Source organism: Canis lupus, chromosome 11, assembly GCF_003254725.2.
Source record: "Canis lupus dingo isolate Sandy chromosome 11, ASM325472v2, whole genome shotgun sequence".
In the NCBI taxonomy this organism is placed as follows: Eukaryota; Metazoa; Chordata; class Mammalia; order Carnivora; family Canidae; genus Canis; species Canis lupus.
In genome coordinates, this window is record NC_064253.1 from 45,735,942 (window position 1) to 45,750,998 (window position 15,057).

At 37.3% G+C, this 15,057-nt stretch overlaps 1 protein-coding gene across 11 annotated transcripts in view; it reads right to left on the reverse strand.

Annotated features, from left to right (window-relative positions):
* The window catches only part of LINGO2 (leucine rich repeat and Ig domain containing 2), a 1,134,307-nt gene that overhangs the window by 308,266 nt on the left and 810,984 nt on the right, over positions 1-15,057 (reverse strand). For all 11 annotated transcript variants that reach the window (XM_049116208.1, XM_035697330.2, XM_025431889.3 and 8 more), the window contains one exon: positions 46-204. The gene's annotated coding sequence lies outside the window, so the exon portion shown is untranslated. The remainder of the gene's footprint in view (positions 1-45; positions 205-15,057) is intronic.

Here is a 15,057-nt window from a genome sequence, read left to right on the forward strand (position 1 = left end):
CTTAGAGCAAGTGATAAATGATCAGATGCCTTCCTCAAATCTTACCTGGTTTACTCTTCTTAAAAATCCAACCCTTGCTGTCTACCATGCAAAGCTCCTGGCCACTGGGTGAAATCCAAACTGGGTAGTTGATCATGGTAATTCCAACATGTCATGGGCAACAGCATCTCTCAGAGTCCCACAAGCCAATTGCTTGAAGTGAACCTGCAACAAACAAGGTATTTCTTCATTTTAATTGAAAAATTATGAACCATGTCCTAGGTCCAGCAGGCATCACTACTTAATCAATAATGGAATCATAAAGGGGTGTGTGAGGGGCTATAAATGCTTCTCAAGATACTGATAAACATTAAAGTCAGAAGACTGAAGTTTATGTGCTACAAAAGGTGTTTTTGCCGAATGCATGCTCCTCTTAACAGTATTATTGATCTATTTAAGCTGTCAGTGTAAATAAACATTATTGATATTAAAACTCACACATTTTATGGTGTGTGCCCCTTCTCCATCATGTAGGTGACCACCTGGAGCATTCGGAATATTTTTCTGTCTCTACCCACAATACTTTCAGGGTAACTGAGGCCCCCATTCCACAGGGCCAAACTTGTCAGCAGCTAAAGAAAAATCCATATGATGATTTAGATCAAGGATAGTTTGCTTTGTTAGTTCTGACACCCTGGTCATTGTCAACAAGCCCTGTAAAAAAAAGCTGCATCACGTCTGTAGGCTACTGTGTGAGAGACACCTTGAAGGGGCACATATGAGATGATGCAAATGCAATAGCCACCTTTACCCGTATGAAGACACACACTATAAAACAGTAATGAACACAAACACATTGTAGCCAGAATCTGTGTACTAAGGAATGCCCAGAGCGCAGGAAAGTAATTAGATGAGTACATTTGGGGACAACCTACCACATAACTAATACTTCACTCTCTGTGTCCATATGAATAAATATGATGTTTAAACCTCATAAGCATGTTTGACTTCCATTCAAGGAGAAAAAAAAAACATGCACAATCAACAACTCCTTTTGCACTCATACCTGCCATACAAATAACTCTGTTCAACAGAAATTTAGAAGGATACTAATGAACAGATTAGTTTATTGGGCTTTCCAGAATAGCCTTTAATAATTATTAGATTGTTTAGCTACAGTAGCCATGTTTAATTATACACATGTAAAACCAGAATTATTATTATTTTCTAAATATTGCAACAGAAATGACTGAGAGGTCATTCTAAGTCTATAGGGGGACTCATGTGGATGATTATGTGCTGCAAATTCATGGACACAGGTGCAAAAACTGATTTTAACAAGCCACAAAATGATATATCCTCATGCACCTGTGATTAGAGCTTCACGTATTCCCAGACGTCAATGTGGAGACTTCATTAAAAGGCACAATAGTGAGATATCTTCTGGTGCCATTTCAGCAAAAATGGCCAGAGGGCAAGAGGCTGACGTCAAATACATACCTCAGACTAAAATGTAATACTTCAAAGTAAGTCCTGAAAAGGAGAGGCATGTATATCTGGACACTAAGTGATCGTTCTACAATTCAAAGCAGGAATGTTGATGTAATTAGTGACACACATAGATATCCACACACCCAAGCCTCTTACCCCCGCCCCACTAGCAAACACATCCAGACAGACACACACATACACACACATACCCCTCCCCAAGGCCAAGATGTTCTAATATGTTGATCCAAGCTCTGATATTTGTTAAACTAAAACCTTAGTCAACTTATAGATGCAAAATGCCTCTATTCATGCCAGAAATCATTCTATTTCCTTTCTGCTTTATGTATGCTCTAAAAATTATCAAATCAATTCCCCTATAAAACAAATCTGTTTTCATGAATGTAATTCTTTTTGGTCTCTTGGCAGTCATGCAGGATATTGAAAGAAGTCATACACTGGTGGGCCTAAAGACAGGGGATGTTTATAAACATAATCTCCATGCTCCCAAACTGACTTTAAAATGAAAACATTTTGAAAGCTACTCACTTTGGAAGCACCTATTTGTGCCCTAGTGTGACTTCTCAAATGTTAGGTCTGCTATTCACTACAAAAGAGTAAAAATAAGTAAATCAGTAGAACTACTTGCTTTCTAAAATAGTTTTTATTTCATTATACAAAAACTATGCTATTGATCCTTTTTTTGAAAGGGTAGATTTTGTGTATTTTCTTCAGTAATGATGGTTTTCTACTGACGATTGATCACTGACTTGTCCAGGAGCGCACTTATTCACTCTACAAATTTGAAATGAGTACTGGTTGTTCTAGGTATGGGATTAGGTGCTAGATACAAAATGAAAAAGCATACATTCCCCCATAATAAAGACTGCCATCTATTCTATTCTGATTTGTTGGCATATATTTGTAACAAAAGAAGCCACATTAGACACCATCAAAATAATTGGCCTTAGTTTATATCCTACTCATATATGACTATACCCTGGGATTTTATGAAGTTTGTGAGTACAGCATTATAGGCCAAGGGCAAAGCTATAATATAAAATGACTCATACAGCTGACTCATGTAAAGCTTTTACTGGATGTGATGTTTTTGTGTCACTCAAGTTTTTTCTCCATAAGCCAACTAACCGTCAAAATATTTCAGAAAAATCCTACCAATTAATACATTGATATTTCTGGCATCCAGCATAGATGGACTGAATGCCCACCAGATGTGTGTACTGGGCATCATATACGATCCTATGCAGTCTACATCACAGTTCAAAGATTTTTGTTTCAACAGATGCAGGGAAGTGGGGTGTTGTACAATATGTCACTTCACAGAATTTTTGTATTACCCATCTCATTTTCTCAAAGAAGATAAATAAAATTAAATGCATGTATTTTTCTCAAAGAGAAGTCCATGAGGTATTTATGAGAACTGCTAATTCCATAACATCAGTTTGAAAATTTATTCTATTACCAATGTTCAGAATGAAAAAAATCTTTAAAATAAATTCTTCACTTCTCCCTCTTTAAATATTCTATTGAATAGGAACATGAAAAAAAAGGTATAGATAATGCTTTAAATAATATTCCTGGAAATTAAATGATTTTTACTAAAGTCAATATGGTTTCCAAATGATTTCATTTTCTTCTATTTTCTCATCCTAGATTTTGTGAGTCTCTGTTTATTACTGGGATAACTTGGATGAGACCAAGCCTTTTAAAATATAAATGTGGTTAAAAATATACCTGCCCTACGACCCAGCAATTGCACTGTTGGGGATTTACCCCAAAGATACAAATGCAATGAAACGCCGGGACACCTGCACCCCGATGTTTATAGCAGCAATGGCCACGATAGCCAAACTGTGGAAGGAGCCTCGGTGTCCAACGAAAGATGAATGGATGAAGAAGATGTGGTTTATGTATACAATGGAATATTACTCAGCCATTAGAAATGACAAATACCCACCATTTGCTTCAACGTGGATGGAACTGGAGGGTATTATGCTGAGTGAAGTAAGTCAGTCGGAGAAGGACAAACATATGTTCTCATTCATTTGGGGAATATAAATAATAGTGAAAGGGAATATAAGGGAAGGGGGAAGAAATGTGTGGGAAATATCAGAAAGGGAGACAGAACGTAAAGACTGCTAACTCTGGGAAACGAACTAGGGGTGGTAGAAGGGGAGGAGGGCGGGGGGTGGGAGTGAATGGGTGACGGGCACTGGGGGTTATTCTGTATGTTAGTAAATTGAACACCAATAAAAAAATAAATTAAAAAAAATGAAATTTGAGGGGAGACTGGGTGGCTCCATCATTTAACCTTCTGCCTTTGGCTCAGGTCATGGATCCGAGGTCCAGGGGTAGAGCCCTGCATCGGGCTCCCTGCTTAGTGGGGAGCCGGCTTCTCCCTCTACCTCTGCTGCTCCCCCTGCTTGTGCTCTCTTGCTCTGTCAAATAAATAAAATCTTTATTTTTTATTTTATTTTATTTATTTATGATAGGCACACAGTGAGAGAGAGAGAGAGGCAGAGACACAGGCAGAGGGAGAAGCAGGCTCCATGCACCGGGAGCCCGATGTGGGACTCAATCCCGGGTCTCCAGGATCACGCCCTGGGCCAAAGGCAGGCGCTAAACCACTGCGCCACCCAGGGATCCCCTAAAATCTTTATTTAAAAAAATATTTTATTTTTTCATGAAAGACACAGAGAGTGAGACAGAGACATAGGCAGAGAGAGATGCAGACTCCCAGTGGGGAACTTGATGTGGGACTCGATCCCAGGACCCCAGGATTAGGACCTGAGCCAAAGGCATACACTCAACCGCTGAGCCACCCAGGTGTCCCTAAATAAAATCTTTAAAAAATTAATTTTGAATGAGTGCATCTTACTGTAGGTAAATTATACCTCAATAAGGTTGATTTAAATTTTATTAATGAATTTTTGACCATGTCCAGAGAGATTCCAGGTAGGGGCACAATATACAGAACCTGTATAAAACATTGTTGTGCATAAATTTAAAATAAAACAAGACCAGAATAAAATTTGAAAATAGTAGAAGAAATTCAAACATTCACAAATCCTATTTTCTTGCTTCTTGGTCTGGCCATAAGTGCTTTGTAATTGACTTTTGGTCTTTGTCTTTCTTTATGAACACTACCGCTAGCCTTTTAGTTTCTCTTACTGCTTTGAAGAAAGCTTTCCAAAGGATCCCCTCTGCACTTAGGCACTCATTTTATAGGCTATTGATTTGTACTTGTTGATATGCTGCTCTTCAACTTTATCTCTGGGATGCACTTCATCTTCCCCATGGAGCCATGCTGCACAGCCCCCTGGGTAGCCAGCAGAACCAGAAGAGTGTTCAGCAGTCTGTGAGCTCAGCGCATTTGTGAAATGACTGCTTGGTGCATTTTGCAAGCTTTATATCTAGGTTACTCATTTTCCCACAGACATCAAGAATATGGGAATAAGTAGGTTACCAATGATCAAAGTTATGAAGCTCTCTGCTTCAGAAATTTCAAATAAGATCCTTTTATAGATAATATTGGAAAAGCAAGGGTGCCACCAGTTTTAGTTACAAAATGATTGCTTCTAAATTATTTTATTATTATTCTTCATTTAGTCAGATGCAAAAGTCTCAGATTATTTCCCAGCAGGCAGGGGTTATCAACCAAAATGTATATGCCTGTTGCTGTCTTATATACAGTTGTTCATTTTAAAAACCATGCAAAATCTTGTAATAATGCCCACTGTAAGGTGATTAAAATAAGAACCAGAGAGTTTAAGTTTTTGTCCAAGGACATAGAGTCTTTGAAAAATGGCGCTGAGATGCAGTTAATTGATAGTGCTGTACTGTCAATTCTATGTTCTTATAAATTGAGTTTGAGAGATTTCCTCAATATACAGATGAAAATCTGAGTCTCAGGGAAATGAAGTGACATACCAGAGGTCATTAGGATCACAGTAGGATTTGGATGAGTACATAAACCCATGATGTACCTGTATTTCTAATACTCTACTCTCTCACCCAGCTTACTCAGCATGGTATCTAAACAACTGTATAGATTTCCAATTCACATGAATTTTAAATAGCCATGCTTTGAGTAGGTTTTATTTTAGAAAGAAGATACCAAAAGTCAACAAACAAAATAACTGGATTTCTGAGTACTCAATTTTAAATGAGTTTAATCCCCTGAAAGCAACAGATGACATCTTTCTCTCTCTCTTTCAAGTCATTTTTTTTTCCCAATGGAAGAAATACAGACACAAGGAAAAGACTGTGATGATAGATTGTGACAAAGACTATTATTAGATTAAAGTATAAATAGCACATTGGCATTTTGTGGATGTTCATTTGGTATGTTTAACTACACTATGAGTAATTACAAACCTAAAATAGTCTTCCAAGATACTCATTTAATATTTTTACTTCAGAAACCCGGCAGGAAGCCCCGTGAGTAAGATAAAAACAAAATTTAGGGCAATTCTATCGATATCTGAAAACACAGAGCCTGATTCTAACACACAACAATTCTCTTTGTTGCTATATTTGCTCAAAGATACCTAATTCTGAATTTGATTATGATCTATATAAACTTTGACATTCAAGTATTCCATATTCCTGTTTGTATTTCCCTAAAATAAGGGATCAAATTAGTCACATTTCTAAATTTTCTACAAATGACACTTGTCTCATACTTTTTCCACTCTCCTGTTTTCCTTTCTTTGTTCCTTTTTTCCCCTCTTTCCTCCTTATTTTCCCTTTCCTGTTATCTTCTTCTTTTTCCTTCTTCTCATCCTTCCTTCCACTCTCCCTTCTTTTCTTTCTTCACTGCTCTCACATTTCAACAAATATTTAAGCATCCATCGCATTCTGTATAACCTGCAGGCAAGCACAAACACCCAGTTCCTTCCCAGGTACTGCTCATATTCTGGCAGAGTTTACTTCTTTGTAAAGAAGGGCAGGGATCCAATCTGCATTGACTTCAGAATATGTCATACCTGAGGTGAAAAATGGCTCATAATGCGACCCTAGCTTGGCAGACCTTATCAAACTAAAATTCACAAAGAATATTTCATCATCCCTTGGAAATTCCCAAATACTTCACTATTAGTTTTCTATGATTTAAAAAGAGATTCTTTAAATTCTCAGAGCTCACAAATGTCTTACTTACGTGGGAGCTACAAACAGAAGCCAATGAGCCAGTCAACAGTGAACTGAAGGAAGCAAACTTAGCCGAAGGGCGTTACAGACAACATTTTAAACACGATTTTTGTCAGAACACATTTGTGAACTAGTTTTGGTCCTTGGCCACCAGTTTGAGATCCTGATACAACTACTGGTCACCATCTACTGCTATTTTGGCAAAACCCATGGTAGGTAAAATCTTCTCAAAGTCTTTCTAGAAGGGTAGAGAAAAGCCCTCTAAGACTAGCTCATCCAAATCACCAACGAACATGTTTAATAGTGTGGATTCCTGGGCTCCACCCCAGAATTAATAAATCCCCATTACTGGAGTGAGATTGGGAATTCTGAAGATCATACTTCCCTAGATTACACTAGTACTACTGTTTAATAACTATTCTCCTAGAACAAAATCTATTTTGGACATTTCTCATTACTCTTCCACAACTTTTAACTTATAACTTATTTATCTTTTACTTTCAAATAAATTAGCCTATTTCAGAAAAATTATTCTTCCATGAATTGCATAAATTGAGAAATCCCCTTTAATGATCAATATTTTTCCTTCAGATATTTAAAAACCTATCTTAATGTTCAATATACACAATTCATCATTCTTTTCATTTAATATAGCTTTATTGTTTTCTTTTCCTTTTTTTAAGGCTTTTATTTATTTATTCATGAGAGACACAGAGAGGCAGAGACATAGGCAGAGGAAGAAGCAGGCTCCCTCCGGGGAGCCTGATGTGGGACTCAATCCCAGGACCTGGGATCATGACCTGAGCCAAAGGCAGATGCTCAACCCCTGAGCCACCCAGGTGCTCTACTGGTTTCATCACTAAAGAGACTCCTCAAGAATAGAGAGAAATCATTATGAAAGATAATTATAAAACAAATGTAACTAAGGAGGAATCAAGTTCTCTTTGCTGTATGGAATTACTGTACCTAGGACGAGAAATAAGAAATGAAGGGGGTTTGGTGATCGCATCTCAGCTTCCATTTCATGAGGAAGAAACTAATGTCTCTGTATATGATCACTATCAATTACAGGGCCACACAAAGTATGAGTCTAACAGCAATTACACTTCCAAATGTCAGCATGTTTGAGATTTGTAGCCCCTGTTAGAGGTGGTAGTGGTCTATAGAGTTTTTCAGGAGTTGGAGAACTTTCTAGAAAGAAGGATAGGAAACTAAGTATTTGACGAGTAACCACTGTGACTTAGGTCCCATGCTGGATGCTCTACACACATGTTCTCATTTCATCTTCATAACAAACCTGGGATACAGACATTATCATTCCCACCTGGAGACTGATAAGAACTAAAGTCAGAGAGGGTGAGTGGCCAGCAGGAGGCCAAAAAGGTAAAAGACAGAATGACTTCTTGGTTGAATAAGCCATACTTTTTCTGATATAAATAAATGGTCTGTATGCTATTTGCCTATCAATTTGCTTTTTTCCAGGAATAAATCCAGGTCAACCATTTCTCTCTCTCTCTCTCTCTCTCTCTCTCTTTGAAAGAGAAAAAGAGAGTGAGAGAGTGTGAGTGGGTGAGGTGGGGCAGAGGGAGAAGAAGAGAATCTTAAGCAGGCTTGACACCCAGCACAGAGCCCAAGGAGGGGCTCAACCTCACCATCCTGAGATCATGCTCTCAGCTGAAATCAATAGTCAGAAGCTTAACCCACTGGGCTATTCAGGTGATCCTCCCTTTTCTATTTCTAATGCTCCCTCTCCTCTCCTTTAGTTCAACACCAGGTCCCTAGAGATAAAATACATGACAGCGTAATATTTTGTTTTTGTTTTTAGCTGTGTAGAAACCAACACACCCCTTCTTCCTATGAGTTTTTTTTTTTTTTTACTTTTATTAGGAAAGCAGGATGGAGCTTGAGTTATTGTACTATTAATGCATGTTGCATTATTAACCTAATCTTTGAGAAAAGGGAGAACCTTTCCCCTGCTACCTAGGGGAACAAGAGGGTCTTGGAAGTGCCTTAAACTCAACCAATATGACCTAAACTTGGATGTTTGAGAAAATGACATAAAGATTAAAAATAATGTGTGTGTGTGTGTGTTTATTTTCAGGTCAGATTTCTGCGAGTGCTGGCTAAAGCATTAGGTTTTCCTGCAGTGTGACCTTATGTATTTTCATAGAACCTAGCCCCCCAAGCTTTCTTGTTCCTTTCCATATGCTATTTTGTGAGATCTGAATCTCCTGCTAAATTCCTTTGCTGCTTAAGAGAGCCAGAATCATTTTTCAATACTTTCAAATAAGAATTTTGACTGATACATAAATTTGCTTTTCAGATTGATAGAAAATCTACTAGGACCCACCTAGGAGACTGACTCAAAGTAACATGGAGTATATCAAAGAGAATAGTAAAAAAAAAAAAAAAAAAAAAAAAGAGAGAGAGAGGGAGAGAGAGAGAGGCAGGAAAAAGAAAATTTAAATGGAAAAACTGTAGCTGAAATTAGTAAAATTAACAATAAAATGGAAAGTCTAGTAAGTTGCAAATCAGGTATTTTAGCAAATGCTTTAATTGTGCTACTTATCAGTGTTTTTAAGGAGAATATTGAGAATGACTTCCAGGTATACTGGGATAGCTAAACAACTGGTAAAGACATTTTCAACCTTTAATGTTTGAGGGCCCTGCTCCTGGGCTCCCAGGGAAACCATACTTCAATTTTTTCCCAAGGTCAGAACGACTTAACCAAACTTCAGAGCATTGGCTCTACCTCTGCCCTGAGCACACACTGTACATCCGCTTAGTTAACAAATAACTTAAAAGAAACATTTCAAACTAAAGAGTGAAAATATTCCAAGGTTCTGTTGCACATTCTAAAAGCATAAGATAAAGTTGTCCTTTGTCATGATGGCTTGTAACTCTTGATGTAACAGAGAACATATAACCCTGTATTAAACTTTTCCTTCTCTCTTTTTGTAAAGATTGTGTAGCCCGGGCAGCTGTGTTCATTTGGGCTCCAATAAGACTCCTCCCCCCCCCCCTTTTTTTTGAAATCCGGAAAGGTTTGCTCATTTTCGGTGGACACAGCTTTACAATATAGACACATTACATTAGAAGTGATCTGCTTCACGCAACAAATAAATCCTTTAAAATGGGAGCAACCTAATACATAACAGCAGAACTGTTTTTTTTTTTTTAAGATTTATTTATTTTTTCATGAGAGACACACGGAGGAGAGAGAGAGATATAGGCAGAGGGAGAAGCAGGCTTCCTGCAGGGAGCCCAATGACTAAAATGCAACCCAATGTGGACCCGATCCTGGATCCCAGAATCATGCCCTGAGCCTAAGACAGATGCTCAACTGCTGAGCCACCCAGACATCCCACATCAGAACTGTTTTGAATTTTGCTGACACTTTCCTTGTTCTCAGGCAAGGTCATAGCTACAAAGGCCAAGATAGCATCCAGGCTGGTTTGTAATCAATCATAACCAGTTGCTGCTTTCTAGGTTTTAATTTTCCTGGCTTTTTGAGAACAAATACAGGCTTCCCCCACTAGCCAAAAGTAGAGCATTCCTATGAAAACTTTTTTAAGGCAAAATGGTTTAAAGTGAAGAAGCAGTTAGCATTACTTTACAAGGAAAAAAGTTGAAGCATTTCTGGACCCAAAAAAAATAGCCTCTCTCAGGCTCTTATGATACCTTAGGACACATCTTGCTAACAGATGTATAAAACAAATCAAGATAAAGTGCAGATGCTCACAGACACAGTTCAAAGTTGTGGCAGCTTGATGCTGAGATGCTCAGTGGAGTTCCAGGGAAGGAGCCAGGTGAGGCTACTCTCCACTGCTCAGGGTGCGCGCTGCTTCTATGATGGCTCACTGAAAAACACTGAACAAACTACTTTTGCTTTTTTGCATGAAAGTAAAAAACCTCTTTGGATTTCTTTCAGTTAGCAAAAACAGGCTCTAATGTAGGTCTTTCATTAAAAGTGAAGTGACCTATGTAAACTTTTGAAAAGTAGGGAATATTATACTAGATTTTCTTTTTAATTTTTTTTCCTTCCTCAGCCAGGACAGTCAACAGACAGACAACTATTGGAACCATGAAAAAGCTAGGCTTTTTGAAATGAAAATAGAAGCAGTCATATTGCCAATCACCATTGATTTATACCCCCCCCAAAAAAAATCTGTGCATTTACTATATTCCAGGGACTGTGCCAGGTTCTGGGAAATAATAGGAAATAAAACACATACTGTCCTAGACCTTACAGAGCTTATATTATCTGTAAATTTGTTCTTATTAAATTCATTTTTTTTTTAAGTAGGCTCTATGCCCAATGTGGGGCTTGAAGTCACAATGCTGAAATCAAGAGTTGCATGCTCTACTGACTGAGCCAGCCAGGCACTCTGAGTTCACATATTTTGAATTTAGTATTACCTAATAGTATGCCCTATTCTCCAGACCCTGGCAATCCTACTGATGAGGTACAGGGCTAGCTGAGGACAAAGCACATTGACAAGTCCCTGAAACAGGCAGAGGGACATTCCTCTACAGACTCAACCTTCTCAATGTTAATACATTGCTAGGGGCAAAAGGCAATCTTAGCATGACCCTCAGGATCCTGTAAGTCTACTTTAACATATAAAAATTTCTTTAGAAATTACCTTCATCTCTCCCCACCCCCCAAGATATGTGTTGGCAATCCCAACACCCAAGCACCCAAGCACATGGCCCATCGATATACATCTGAAGGTTTTATTAGATAGTAATAAGTGACCTTTTCCAACAATAGCTAGCCCCCTCAAGGTCCTGGAAACCTTGCTCTCAAAATTCCTTAGAGAGTACACTATCCTCAAACCCCTCCCAACTCCCAGGTATGTAATCAGCCACCCCTCACAGGCCCGGGGCAGCAGCTCTTCCTGCCCATGGGTCCTGTCCCTGTGCTTTAATAAAACCTCCATTTTGGGATGCCTGCGTGGCTCAGTGGTTGAGCTTGTGCCTTTAGCTCAGGGTGTGATCCTGGGTCTGGGGATCGAGTCCCATATCAGGATCCTTGCAGGGAACCTGCTTCTCCCTCTGCCTGTGTCTCTGCCTCTCTCTCTCTCTGTATCTCTCATGAATAAATAAATAAAAATCTTAAAAAAAAACCAACATTTTGCATCAAAGACGTCTCAAGAACTCTTGGTTGTTGGCTCTGAATCTCACCTCACCAAACCTCACCTATATTCCAAAATTTCATCATACTCCCGGGTATCTATATCCAAAGGAATTAAAATCAAGATCTTGTAGAAATATCTGTACTCCCATGTTCATTGTATCATTTTTCACAATATAAAATACAACCTAAATGTTGTACATTGTACATATAAAAACAAATGTCTATCAATGGATGAATGCAAAAAGATGTTTTACACGTACACACACACATTTCAGCCAATGAGAAAGAAGGGATCTTGTCATTTGCTATACCATGAATGGACCTTGAGGTCCTTATGCTAAGTGAAATAAATAAGACAGAGAAAGATAAACATTGTATGATATAGTATGATATATTTGGACTCCAAATATGATTACATTTGGACTCAAAAAGCCAAACTCATAGCATGGTAGTCACCAGTGTCTGGAAATTAGGAAACATAATGAGATGTTGGTCAAAAGGTATAAACTTCCAGTTATAAACTTATTTCAGATGAATAAGTTCTGGAGATCTAATGCACAGCATTGTGATTATAGTTAGTAATGGTATAATGGTTATAAATGGTATTATATACTTGAAAATATAAAGATAACAAATCTTCAGTATTCTCACCACAAAAAAGAAATGTGATGTGATATGATGGGTATTAGTTAACACTATGGTGGTAATCATTTTGCAATATATAAGTGTATCAAATCAATACACTGGACACCTTAAGCTTATATAATGTTATCTGTGAGTTATATAACAATAAATCTGGGGGGAAATATTGATTTGAAATAATCAATGTAACCATATTAACATACTAACTAAATCAATGTAAACATATTAACCTTACTAACAAACTAAAGAAAAATCATATGATCATTTTAGTAGACACAGAATAAGGATTTGACAAAATCCAACAACTATTCCTGACTAAAAGGAACTTTGAGTAAACTGTGATTAGATGGTAATTTCATCAACTGATACAGGACATTACAAATGACCACAGATAATATCACACTTAATGGTGAAAGATGCTTTCCCCCTAAGGTCAGGAAAAAATAAGGATGTTAGTTCCCACAACTGCTATTCAACATTATAATGCAAATCCTACCCAGCTCAGTAAGGCAAGAAATAAGTAGCATCCTAAGTGAAAAGGAAGAGGTAAACTGTCCTTCTGTACAGATAATATGATTTTCTGTACGGAAAATCCTTTTCAATCCACACAAAAAGTACTAAGATTCATTAATATGTGTGTTTAACAAAGTTGCACATACATGAACCACATGCAAATATTAACTGTAATTCCATATTCTAGCAACAAAATATTAGGCATTTGAAATTTACAAAAACTTCAATACCACTTACAGTAGCATAAAAATTACCTTAAATACATGAAGATAAATCTGGCACAAAAAAAAAATCTGGCACAAAACATGTGCAAGACTTGTACACTGAAAAACTATAAAACCTTGCTGACAGAAAATAAAGAAGACCTATATAAATGTAGAGATATACTATGTTTGTGAGTTAGAGAACTCATTATTGTTAAGATATCAATTTCCCCCAAATTAACCTATACATTTAAAACTATCACAACTTCAGTAGGATATTTTTAATAGAAATTCCAAACTGATTCTAGAGTCACCTGGGTAGTTCAGTGGGATAAGCATCTGCCTTTGGCTCAGGTTATAATCTCAGGAATGAGGGTGATTGATACATTCATATCTTGACTGTGATGATGGTTTCATGAGTGTATACATGCATCAGAACATACAAAAAATGTACACTTTAAATATGTGCAATGTTTGTATGTAAATAATACTCCAATAAAACTTATTTAAAAAAAACAGATGGGATAGAAGTATAAAGTTTTATCTGATGATCTCTTTGAAGATAAATCTCTTCTATCTGTAGTAATTGACAAAGAAAAATTGTCCCAAGTCTGGTTGGGAACACAATTTCCTTGAGCAGAGAAACTCTCATCTTGCTTCTAGGACGAAATTTACAATCCTGATAAAATGCTGAAGAAATTCCTAATGAACTTTAACAATAGAAAGGCCTCTTCTAAAATTAAGAAGCCACTCAATGGCTGTTAATCAGGTGTCTAACACTCTTCAGTTAAATATTCTTGTGTCCAGATAGCAATGATTACATAATCAATCTTTTTACTTTATTTTTTATTTTATTTTTAAGGTTTTTAAGATTTTTTATTTATTTATTCATGAGAGACAGAGAGAGAGAGAGGCAGAGACACAGGCAGAGGGAGAAGCAGGCTCCATGCAGGGGGCCTGAAGCGGGACTCGATTCCGAGTCTCCAGGATCAGGCCCTGGGCTGAAGGCGGCACTAAACCGCTGAGCCACCCAGGCTGCCCAATCTTTTTACTTTAATGTATCTTTACTAAGAAAGAATATTTTCTGGCCAGATTAGCCACCTCCTCTTGTAATCTTTGAAAGAAAACTGTGACATAGTCTCTTAACAAATTTGCTAAGTTTTTGATTTTTAAATTGCAAACCATATGTAAATTAAAATGAGAAGGAGGGAAGGACGGACATTTGTTGGAGGAGAGGGGAAAAGTAGATGGTCCAAGGGAGGAGAAATGATCAGTAGAAACCAAATGACTGAAATTTTGAGGAGAAAAACAAATACTTTCAAATTAAAAAAAATAAAGTGGATGATTAGGAAATGAGATTTTGAGATTAATGGTAAAATTGCAGAGTAGCTGAGTAAGAGGATCACAGGGATAAACTCATTAACATGCATAACACTGTGTAGTGTTATTGTTTTATTCTGATTAAGGGACCTTATTGTATTTACAAAATCATTAGGTTGGGTTCAAATAAGTCCTTCTCTCTCTACAAAAATGTATTTCTGCCATTACACAAGACAGAGTACAATTACCATTGGTCTGAGAAAACTTTAACAGTTTTATTAGCATGTGTTAATGTGAAATAAACTTGCCGGTGGCTTATTGCAGTCACTGTTTCCATTTGAAATAATCACTTACATTACACTTATCCCATAGGAGATTTCACAATGGAAGAAATCACCTTGTGTCTTTACACTTAATCAGAACTCTGCTGTGTCAGGAAAAAAAGAAAGCCTGACCTTCTTGCTTTTAATGACCCAAAAGGAGTTATCTATTACATTAAATGCCATGACAACCCACAAAATATAAAGGATTTAAGGCAGAGACAATATATCATCCCAACTTTTCATACAAACTGATTAATAGTCCAGGTACCAAGCAAAA